Source organism: Anastrepha obliqua, chromosome 3, assembly GCF_027943255.1.
Source record: "Anastrepha obliqua isolate idAnaObli1 chromosome 3, idAnaObli1_1.0, whole genome shotgun sequence".
NCBI classification, from domain to species: Eukaryota; Metazoa; Arthropoda; class Insecta; order Diptera; family Tephritidae; genus Anastrepha; species Anastrepha obliqua.
Window position 1 is genome coordinate 76,566,901 of NC_072894.1, and position 12,336 is coordinate 76,579,236.

General features: G+C 36.3%; 1 protein-coding gene across 1 annotated transcript in view; it reads right to left on the reverse strand.

Moving 5' to 3' along the window:
• The window catches only part of LOC129241668 (protein masquerade), a 40,178-nt gene that overhangs the window by 16,791 nt on the left and 11,051 nt on the right, over window positions 1-12,336 (reverse strand). The window lies entirely within an intron of this gene.

The following is a 12,336-nucleotide window of genomic DNA, read 5'->3' on the forward strand; positions in this document are numbered from 1 at the left end:
TTATTATGTTGGGGGATAAGGTATTCCAACGACGGGCCCTTTTTTTCTCTGCAGCCGTATATCCGGTTACACTTCCTGAAAGAAAATGCATAGTCGGTTACAATACATACTTACAAAATCACACACTTGCAAGACTGCCGTTATTCGAGTAAAAGCACACTTACATATATGTATTTGCATATGTACTAGTATGTATCTACTTATACATAGGAATTTTTTCCAGCTTAGTTTTCCGTTTAGCCCAAATTGAGTTGCTTTTGGATGTAAGTATCGGCCAGTAAATATCTATGACAAGATTCACTCACATGCTCGTATATACATACATACATCCTATATATGTAAGTATATAGTATATAGTGTATATACTATATGCTATATAAACAAGTATACACTATATACTATAGTGATTAAGATGAAAGTGCCGCAACTCAATATCGTACTAAACATTTCAAACATTTTTTTTAATTTATTTATTTTAATGAGGCAATGAAATTACTAACAACCATCGGAAGGTTGACGTTTATTTATTTGTTCAAGCTTCACTTTCGCTGCTAATGAAATGAAAACGAAATTTTAATTGTAGTTACATGCATGAACAAGAGAAGATAGTTGAGAAAACACCGTTTTTCGGTTCGACATACTCTGTCCGCTAAACAGTAAGCGGTTTTTTAAGGTTGTACTAGTTGCGTAGATTAGTAGTGTTCAAAAAAGTTTGAATTTCCCTATGATGCTCCATAATTTTACTTTATAAAAAGTTTAAAAAATATTGTATCATGGAAATTCGTCAATGAAAAAACATGAAAACTAATTTTTATTTTCGAAAGGAGCTGCATCCGATCACAAATTTAGTGGTAGAATAGCTAACAATAAAGGCCTGCACTAATAAGAGCTTGGATTGCTTGTTATTCTAACATATTTTCCTTGTTAAACCACCAGAGCCTGTTTCTAAATATAAAAAAGGAACTGATCTATGAAACAAATATCTATTTCGAAGGCCTCGAGAATCTGAGTTATTCAGAGGGCTTAGAAAAGTTGGAGAAACACGTCGAAAGAAGTGAAATGATTAATTATTGGCTTCCCCTAATGAATTTGTATAATTAAGGGGGTCTTCTGGTCTCGAGGCCCTGAAATGAAGGGTTTTTTTGGGGATTGATTGTGACAAATCCTGTGAATATTTAAAAAAAATTTTTTTTTTATTTTAAAGGTACATGTCTTGGCTTTTAAAAAATGGTTTTGACTTTGAAAAAAATTAACACCCGCGACCTTGAAATGGCGCTGAAGACGTCCACCTCCAAACGAAACAGGTCTCCATTTTGGTCACGGTTTTTCCACCTGGGTAATCAGAAAGCAAAAATTAGATATGCGTTGTCTTCAGAGTTGCCCTGGTTAAGTTTTCCCGTGACAGATTTTTTTTTTTAAATTTTTTTCAAAAGTTATGCAACAATTTGCAAAAAAATTTTTTTTGCTCATTTTTTGAACTTTAAAAGGTTATAAAAATGGAATGAAAAAAAATTTCAAAAATCGTACACGGGGAAACTTAGCGGTAAGTTTTCCGAACCTTTTAAGACCAAAACCATTGAAATCGGAGTATAACTACTATGAAAAGTGTGACCAAAATGCTTAAAAAACACGATTTTCGGGGAAACGCGTTTAAAGATAAAGTTTATGATAAAACGGCCGGAGGAGGGTACACTTCGGTGCCCAGAAAAATGTGAAAAAATGCGATTTTCAAAAACTCCTTTCTGTGGCGTATTCTCGCATACACATACAACAAAATTATGCAAAAAAAAAATCGATTTTTTTTTCGCTGGAGACCAGAAGACCCCCTTAAATGAGCTGTGAAGCTAGTGAGAAAATGCAATCCCAAATACAGGGTGGGCCAAATAAGGCCTACAAATGTTAAGCACAAGTAACTTTTTTATTTTTAGACATATTATATTTATTTTTTTGTAGGTTATAATTGAATTGTTGGAAATTTATTATGGAATCCTACAGTACAACATAACGCGTTAAAATTATCGAGTTTTTCTATTCTTACACAATTAGCCACACAAATTGATTTTTTAGATAATGTTTTGATGGCGGATAAAGCGCATTTCCATTTAAATGGTTATGGCAACAAACAAAACTGTAGATTGTGGGGCTCTGAAATTCCAAGGGCAACCCACCAACATCAGTTGCACCCATCTAAATGTACTGTTTGGTGCGGTGTTGTGGCCACTAGAGTTATCGGTCCATATTTCTTCGAAAATGAGGATGAAACGCCGGACTCGATTTCATGAGCTTCTTACAGAACATTGATTGAAAACTTTTTGCGGCCAATGGGGGAGCAGTATCCTGATTTGTGGTTTCAACAAGATGGAGCAACTGCGCATACTGCTAGGCAGTAGTCTTAAGTCATTAGTAGGTCTTATTTGACCCACCCTGTACTTGCGTAGCTGCGATATATATTATATTGTATAAAATAAGTATATAGAAGCATATAAATCGACTTCATCTCTTCCTTATCTTGAGAACTTATGCAGAGAAAATACCTTCGTTAGAGAATTTGGCAAAGTGCATTTCTTACTGATGACTATTTTATTGCCCTTTATTTCATATTTGCTCAGTCTTATGCATGAAATATTTGTGCCTTTTCTACCTAAACTTTTGCCATTATGAGAGGTGCTGACTCTGGTGTTAATCAGTGTGGTACAAAATATCGTTATTTTATTTTATTTCACTAATTTTCATCTTATGTCTTTTAAAAATTATATTAATTTTGCCTTGGAAAAGTTCAAGAGTTAGAGTTAAAGTCTGCTGAAAATATGATGGTTAGTGTTTTTTTTTTTTTGATTCAGAAGGCATCTTATTGATCGATTATATAAAAAAATGTGTCGAAACGAGTATTTAATTATATTTTTTGACTAGAAGGCAAAATGAAGAAGGTAATGAATTTAAGTTGTGCTTCTTTTGCCGTGACTTAAGTGTGAATTCGAAATACATAATCACTCTCTCGATAGACCTGCTTTAGCTTCTTCCAAAAACGAAAACAGAGAGTTGGGGAAAAAATTTACTATTGATCATGAAGTGAAGTCTGCTATTTTGTCTAGACAAAACCTTCTCCTTTATCATAAATAAACTTTATAAAACGTTTGAGAAGTGTATTAGGAAAAGCAAAATATCTTCATGTTAAATTTATCACTCTTTCTTCTTCATTCCACGAAGTTTTTGACCTCGTCTACTGCTAAATACTAAACTACTAAATACTGAACAAGATTGTTGCACTTATATCCGAGGAATGATAGAATACAAGATTGCGCCTTCTCAAGATCCGTGACGTCAGCAGAAAATTTAAACAAACAAAATTAAAAGGAAGAGTAAGCAAAAGTAAGTTAGAACCAAGGATGATAAAAACAAAGTGCCAAAATACATTTGTGTTTTACGTTTATTTACTGTTTTACGTTTATTTTTTGTACTGACATCATTCAATTGTAATATTCGCCAAGAACAAAGCAGTGGTTTTCCGAAGTTGCCAACTTCTGCGTTCTCTATATCGTGCATACCGTATCCATATCCGACCAGCCTCCATATGACATGTTGATTTCTTTCATTCCAATTTAGTTCTTCCGCTGTCATAATGAAGGAATCTCAAGGGCGGAAGGTAAGAGAGTGGACTGCTCATTTTTTTAATCTCTATACGGTTTTGTTACAAGAGAAGAACGCCGTATGGTTTGTGCTTAGATCTTCTATTTAAACAGCGCTTTACCTGTTTTGATATATTTTTACCAATAAGGGGAATAACATGTGCCGGGAATCATTTCGTATTTATATACAGAAATAATTTTCATATTTAGATATGCTGCTTTTGATAGAAAGTTGTCGTTTGATACGATGGAGCTGCAACAAACCAGTTCGCCTACCCAACGATAGTGGAATAGAAAATTTTAAATTTCTAGCATTTCTGGCGTTTCAACCCAAATACATACAAATTATGTACTACTAAAAAAGTAACCGCCGTTGTCAGTCTCGGCTGGGCCCATTGTCTTTTGTCTTGCTTCGTTTTATGTTTCTAATTTATGGCTTTGCGCTAACATTCTGGCATGAAATCAAGACGCGTAACTTCAAAAATGGAACAGATAGACATACCATCGCAGACTACGTAGAACAAATACAATGTTACCAAGAGAAATGTGTACATACATATGTATGTGTTTACTTATATAACTACTATGTGTAGTTGTGTGCGTTAATAGATATATATGGCTAAACGAAGTAAGTATGTGAATTCTGATGCTGTCCACAAAGATCAGAGCCATTTGTTGATCTCTGCCCAAAGCCACAATTGCCACTGTCGTACTGTCGCTGTCGTCACGTTGCCCGTTGAAGCAATTAGCATGCAAGTCTTATGGTTGTTTGGCGGTCTGTATAGTAGAAGTAAATGGCATGTGGCAACAATGCAACAATAGCGAAATAACAAGTGTAGAGCGGCACGAGGGGATATGATATGAATATAAAATAAAAAAATAGCAGTCTGCGTATAAATGATGTTAGTTGGTTGATGAAGAACATCAGTCGTTGGGAAGATCTCTAGAAGATCAGATGTGTCAATAAATCAACAAATATGTTAGCACTCGTAATTTCAACACGTTTTGGTTGCACTTCTCCCCTCCTTCGCTACCAGTTCATTAATCAAAATAGTCGTTTCAAATTCCATTGGATTCATTTGCATTATGTCATTAGTTGTTGGTCATCAAAAAAGCTCTCTGGCTCTTTCTTCTCATCTTACTACTACTTCAACCAACTATTTGTTTAAGTGGCTGGCATTGTGTATTGGAAATTATGTATGGTAATCTCCCTAGTGGCACCGTTACCTATGACGCCACTGACACACATTTCCTGCTGAAGTAATTCAAGTGAGTATATTGAACTTTAACGAGACGAACAGGGTGATTCATCGAATACATACGAGTACTTTCACTTGGAAAATGTGAAATGCTGTAAATAGTTGTGCTTTCATACTTTTGATATTATTTTGTTCCTTTATTGACAAAGTGAATACAAAACATGTGTGATGGATTTTGAGGTCTGTTAATTTTCTCTTATCTTTAGTGGGCGGGAATAATGCGTACCCCAAAACTGAAGTCTATAGTCGATATGCTTAAGAAAACTGTGATGGTGTTGAAATTTTCTTGAATTTTCAGAGTCTTCAGATTTTTGTTATAGTAATAGAAAGATGCCCACATGTTCAAGGTCCGGTATAGCTGTACTGATTGTAGTGCGTGAGTTGCATACAGCAATTCCTAAGTTTTGAGAACTTTCAAGTAAACCATATTTTTCACGCCTTTAGTTGCGGAAAGTAAAATATAATATAATAGTATTTAAATATTTCCAATCCCCGCTTCCAACCTTTCATTTGGCTTTAGTTTTCTCGAGACCAGGGTAATTGCTATTTCATTTTGCGAATTTCATTTGACCGTGGATGCGCCAATTTTAAGTACAATTTATTTCACATTTGCATACCGAAATTCCTTTAACTTGTCCAATAGCCACCATTCCCTTTTAATCCAACTATGCCACCAAAGAAATGTTGGTCCAATTTTTTTCGTCGTGAAATTTCTATCAAGAACCGAATATAGCATAAGCGTTTTCAATTACTTTACGTGATCAGAATTTGGACAATACATGCGTCCATAGAGTCACACAACATATGAATTTGTACTCGAATATGTAAAAAATAATTCTTCACTCAATTGCTTTAACATACATACATAGACAACAGGTTACACACGCACACACACACACAGGGAGTAGTACTAATTGAATTGAAACTGTCACCGGCGCACTTAAGCATGCGCGTTAGCAACATACCATAACGCCTCTCTGGCCCCACCTTTTCACCGCACATTTGCACAATTGTTGTGAGTCGATGTGCTGCTTTGCGCCACCGCAGAGTTCGGTATGAGCGCGAAAGTGTGTCAGCCGTAAGATAACTTACGAAGCAAAATAAGAAACAGCAACAAATAAAAATGAAAATAAAGTAAATAAAAATCAAATAAGTACATGAATAACATAAAAAAAGTCAGATTATAAATGGAGAAAAGAAAATATTGTATGCGAAAGTATTTAAGTTAGTATATGTACATGCATTTACAACAATTGTTGTTGTTTTAGTTATTGATTTTTGAGTTTACATAGTTTGAGTACGCATAGGTTGACGATTTTTGGAGGAACATTTAAAATGGTTTCGTACAGAGGAAGCGAATAAGATTTTATTAAATTGATCAGAATTAGAAAACCAAAGAACATTTTTGCAGATATCAGCGCTGTCTGATTTGGGACAGTGACAAAATTTAGTATTTTGAGTTTTTTTGTTCATATAGGTACGAATATTTTCCAACAGAAAATTATTTAGAGTTATTCACAAGTAAATGCAAACGACCTGGAAGAGCTTGTGAACCTTCATGTTGCACAATTTTCAAATATTTTTAGTTTTTGCCCAAATAACTCCTTGTTTTTGATACTGAAAATTACAAATCAAATCATTTACAAAATAAGCTTTAAATACAACTTTTTTCCGCAGCGATTTAACGCTTCTTGGGTATTACAAATCGTTTGAAAGATAATAAGATACAGTACAGTACGAGTTGTTTTCTAGTAAACAGTTTTCTAGAGTAAAAAAAGTGTAGGAGTTTGGACGGATGCGTCATACATATTTCCGCAAGAATCAGCTATCCAGAAGCGGATCGGAAATGGACGAAGAGGGTCGAAGAGAACCTAACCGGAATTCTCGATTGTGGTTGGGACAGTTACGGATCTAATGTCTGATAAGGCTCCTTATGGCGAGATTCAACATTATTTCATGCTTCCTATTTTGGTTAATGGACGATGAGATGGAATTATCTTAACATTTTCGCCTCAGCTATTGCGAGATTTGAATTTAAACCATTTATATATCACACTTTGAATACTTTGCAGAATCTATGAACGTTTAAAATCGCCCGTAGAATTTTCTTATTAATAATAATTCATTACCGTTACAATTGACGTTTTTTTTGTTTCTATTTTCTATCTCGTGGAATCAAAACGCGCTGTTATTCCTTATGGTAAATATGGCTTAGTGATATCCAAATAAGCTCAAGCTAGGTGCTTAAAAAAACAGCAAAGCATTTAAAACTATCCCAAGTCAGATGAAAGGCGTTCATTGCCATTCGCAAAAATACCTTTGTTGTTGGTGGTATCAATTATTATAAAACTCATTTATTTTGGTGGTATATCCAAGTGTTTACTGGAATCTGTGCCCCAAGATAATTATGTATGAACACATCTAAAGAAATCCCCGCCAATTCGGTAAAATACTTGCAGGATCTATCTTCATTAGACCATTCACTTTGTTTAAGAATTGTTCATTTGCAATTTTTAAAATACATTTTTTCGAATTTATGTATTATTGGCTTTGGGTTTCCTGCAGCTTATAACCTGTCAATCATTTCAGTTAAAAAAGTTCTTATATTTCATTCCACTAAATTTTCACTTCATTAAAATCTTTTCACAAGTTGCCAGTTGTTGTCAATTAACTACACACACGTTTGCCGCTATCCACTTGTTATTCTAACGGTATCACGCATATTTCTGCCATCGAATCATTAACAAGTTAACACTGATACTGACTGGCCAGCAGCTGTAAGGAAACCGGAAATTGTTAATCTACAGGCATACATACATATATGCGTACTATTAACACAAAATATATGTACTTCCATATAATTTTTATACCTCACACAATTTTCAGCAATCCACAATATTTTTTTCCTTTTACAGATGAATTCCGTCAAATTCTAGATACTTTCAAAACAAAAATTTCACTGCACTTATTGTTTAAGCCTATTTAATTTTTGTCGCTTTCTATATGTATATCCATTTATTCCCTGTACCCGCAATCGAATTTAACTTTGTCTGCTTCGCCCGAATATCAAACGCTAACTGAATTGTCCAGCGGCAACAAGTGGACGACCAAGACCAGAAATGCACGCACGTATAGTTAAGCTAACGACTATTAGTAACCAGCCACAGTAACAGCCACAGTAGCGCTGTAAAAGAATTTCTGCACTATCTACATAATTTTCTTCTTTCACTCTTGCGTCGGTTGGAGCCGCAGCTGCAACCAAGGCCAAGTCCAAGTCCAAGGGCCGAGAGCGCAACATCGACATCGCTTCGTAAAAGAATTTGCTTATCTGCCTTAACATTGAGCAGTGGGTAGCAACTTAGCGGAAAGAAAGCGGTCTCCATCTAATTTCGACACTCACCTGAATTGGTGAATGAGAAAATGTTGTTGTGTATATGTATGTAACATATGTATTGGTGGGCATGTGCAAGTAAATGTTGCTTGTTATTGGACATTCTCTCACACGTGCTAGAAGTGAAGCTGATGCAGCATTTTACGATAACAGCGGGAATCATTGTGTTGGTCGGTTGTCCACCTGTTTTGTTGTTTCAATGAGTTGAGATTTAATGTCTCAATAAATGAGAGATATTACCGCCACATACAAATATTATCATATGACCTGCAGAGAAGTTAACTGGTTCCAAAGTGGTACGCTTCTGATGAATTTGAGCCATGAATAGTCAGATAACAGAAATCACTGAAAGTCACATAGCGATGTCCTAGACATTTTTCTTATTGTTCTATAACTAATATAAATTATTATTGTTCTCTTCATTCCAATTCAAACTATATTAACTATAGTTTCAAACTAAATTATAGTCACCAGATAATCATATATATACTATATATCAAAAAATATTTAAAAGAGTGGAGTTTATAAGAAAATAAAATATTTTTCTTATATCACTGGCTAACCGTCTAGGTGCTCTCTTCAAAATGTGCCAGCCGTTTTTACTTGCCAATTTAATCTAATATCTGGTACCATTCCTGTTCTTTCCAACGCAGGGAAAGCCTTTCACTTTCACGAACACCATTGGTAGTTACCCCAATAAACACTTTCAGGGCTATAGTCAATGTAGTTAACATACGACGTGGGCTTCAGTCTCTCACACAAAACACTGCTTAGAATTTAATAGTGACAATGCTGATTCGGCGATAATTGGCGTATATTGTAGGATCAATCTTCTTGTGAAGCGGCAGGTATGCCGACCATTCGAACATATTCTGCAAAGTCGTTAAGGCATGGACGGTTCAATAGGCAGTCCGCCGGCTGTTATATTTATATTGGTCTTTATCTGCGCTACTGTGCCTTCCACCGCATTCCTGTTGGTCAGCATTTCAAGAACTTCGCACTTATGTAGTTCGGCTTCTTTTTTGTTTCACAGAATAATACGTCTCCTGCCTTTCTAGTGTTGCGCCCGATTTCAGCGCAAATTTCTTCTTCAACGAGGCTATGAAGGGATCGTGAAATGTGATTCCTTATCTCGCACGAACCGGTTTGTTGAGCAGTAGTTTTTGGCAACAGAAGTGAGCGTCGAGTAGCGAATCAAATAACACTGGTTATGGTCAATAAATGATGGTATGGTGCCCAGGTTTTCGAGATGTTGAAGAAACCCTTCCTTTGATGAACACCACGGTATTCGTTTAATGCTTATAGATTGGAGTGCAAGCATCTGGAATACCCCCTTAATGCGGAGGTTGGCTTTGGCCGATGGACAGGGCAAGGTAAAAAGACCATTGGTAATCACAGTGCTTAATCCCTTGCCTTATGAAACGAGCAACAGTTGTGTGTGTGCCACTTTCGATGAAAGCTTTTCTCGTGTGTAAAAAAAAAATCTCGTATTTGATACCAGCTTTTCACTTTTGGTCAGAAAAAGATATCACGTGTCTAATACGAGGTTCTCATTTTAGGCATGGAAGTAGGATCACGTCTCCCACATGTGCTTTTAAGCCAAAGGATTGAGAGTAACAAACATACCCTTTCCTACCCACTCGCAATGACAACAATAACCAACGAAACATTCCAGCTACTTTTACTTTAGAAATCCATCCATGGAATACATGTACATATGATACATTGTGTTTATACAATAACAAAGTCATTGATCTACAAGTATGATCATTAACAATTTAAGATTTATTGCCATTGTGCCAATATTGAGACGGATAAAGATGCAAAAAGAAATTAAAAAAAAACATGCATTGAGCCAAAGATTTTTGAAAAGCATGTGGCTTCAAGAATGATAATTCTGTGGCTGTTGACTTACTATACAACTATACAGGTACAATGGTATGCATGCGTACACTACGTATTTTGAAGGGCGTACAATGCCCGCTTTATGCCAAAGATCCGACAACTCGACAACCCTTGATTGTGCACAAAAGGATGTAGTTGGGTGATCCCTACTTGGCGTTGTGCCAATAAATTTTGCTAATCATCGAAGGCGCTTCGGGTATTTTGGCAAATGAAGGCGCCGAAATCGATCGCAGTCTGTTGATGAGTTGTCGTGCCACGTGGTCGTAGGCATTAAAAGATCACCACTACATAACTACCACGAATCGCAAATGCCACAGATTCAGAAATATGAGATAACTGTCTTCAGGGAAAGAGGGATGTTATGTGTTCATTTGCTGTGAGTTATTGTTTTCTAACTTGCAATTTTTTCTGCCTGTGTGTTGTTGTGATTATGCAAATCGAATTTAAATGCGATTTTAAGTGTTGTTCGCACACAATTTGCATTCGCTCTGTATTGTGTGAATATATTTTGGCAGTATTCCGTTTTGTTTTTGTTTGTGCCCGTAGGTATGCAAATTAGTTAAGACGTTGGCGTTTTTTGTCTTTGCCCTGTATTGTTGTCTCTTTTTGTGTACGTGCTTATTACAGGATTAAAAAAAATCCCAATGCACTCTTGACATGTTGTAAAGCTCTTGCGTGAGAAATTCTAATATAATATTTGCATGATCTCAAAGAGTGATCTATAAGCGAACTGTTGCATTGGTCTATGGTTGTATGAGTATGTGTTGGGATTTACATATTTCGCCCAGGTTGCTGAGTGGAGAACTTCATTAGTTTGTTTAAGCGCAAGGACACTTTATGAGTAGCTTAAAGGATTATATGCGAATTTGTATGCATATTTTAAACCACTTAATAGAGGCATAAATATATATATTTAATTGGCACGTACACTCTGTTTGGGTGTTTGGCGGAGCTCCTGTCCTATTTGTGGTGTGCGTCTTGATGTTGTTCCACATATGGAGGGACCTACAGTTTCAAGTCGACTCCGAACGGCAGCTATTTTTATGAGGAGCTTTTGATGGCAGAAATACTCTCGGAGGCTTGCCATTGCCTGCCGAGGGGACCGCTATTAGGAAAAACTTTTTCTTCAATCTTTCACCGAGATTCGAACCTACGTACTCTCTGATTTCCGCGCACCGATCACGCACCAACCCATTCGGTTATTCAATATTTATATATGAATACACAGTTTCGGACTTGAAAAGCCGTGTACCAGATGTAAGATTTTGTTGCATTACCACGCAAATGTTTCGATCATTTTATAGGGCACTTGTGTCTTTTACACATATGTAAGTATAGATAAAACAGTGGCATAGCGTACCTTTAGCATCCCTGCTACACCTATTTTACTTTGGGTTTGCACCAGTTTTGGCTATCACATCGGCCCACTCATTTGCATCTGTGTCTTTGTGCACAGAGACCCAGCAAATAGTGACTTACCTGTTAGGTCAGTTTTCATCTGTCATTGCACTGTTGTACACAAATCGAATTGGTCTTCGCAGTCAGTATTGCCATCAGATTGGACCATCAACCAAGATGTGCACATAATACGTACGTAGTAGGGTTTAGTTTGGCAGCCAAATCATCCTACATTTCGACTTGAAGAACGCTGCAGGAATCCGCAAGATTGTATGACTTTGGAAGGCAAAGCTCTGAACAGCATATAATGGTTCCCACCTCTTAAGTTATTTTAGTTATGTACGGAGAAAAATTATAGATTTGGAGATTTACCTTAAATCCTTTTCTGCACTCATCTTTCTCTATTGCCACGTATGACAGTTCTGAGTTCTTTGCGACTAACTTTAGCGGGTACAGGTTCAGTATTTGGACTAGCTTCTCCTACAATTGCGTTGTAGTATTTTCTGATGACAAGCTTTTTCTATGCAGAAATGCATTCAGCCATTTGTCAGTGGCTGCTGGACTACTGTATTGTAGTCCTGCACTTCTTTCAACTTCTTGACCAAGATCTTTTACCTTACAAATATCCGTATACCATATAACAGTACCAAAATAGAGAGAATTATTGGAGTTATGATAACAATTTGAGAGTCGAGTGGATAAACAGCAGGTCGCAACAAGCGTTTTCCAGTAGGCTCATAAGGCTTTGGAGGCCTTC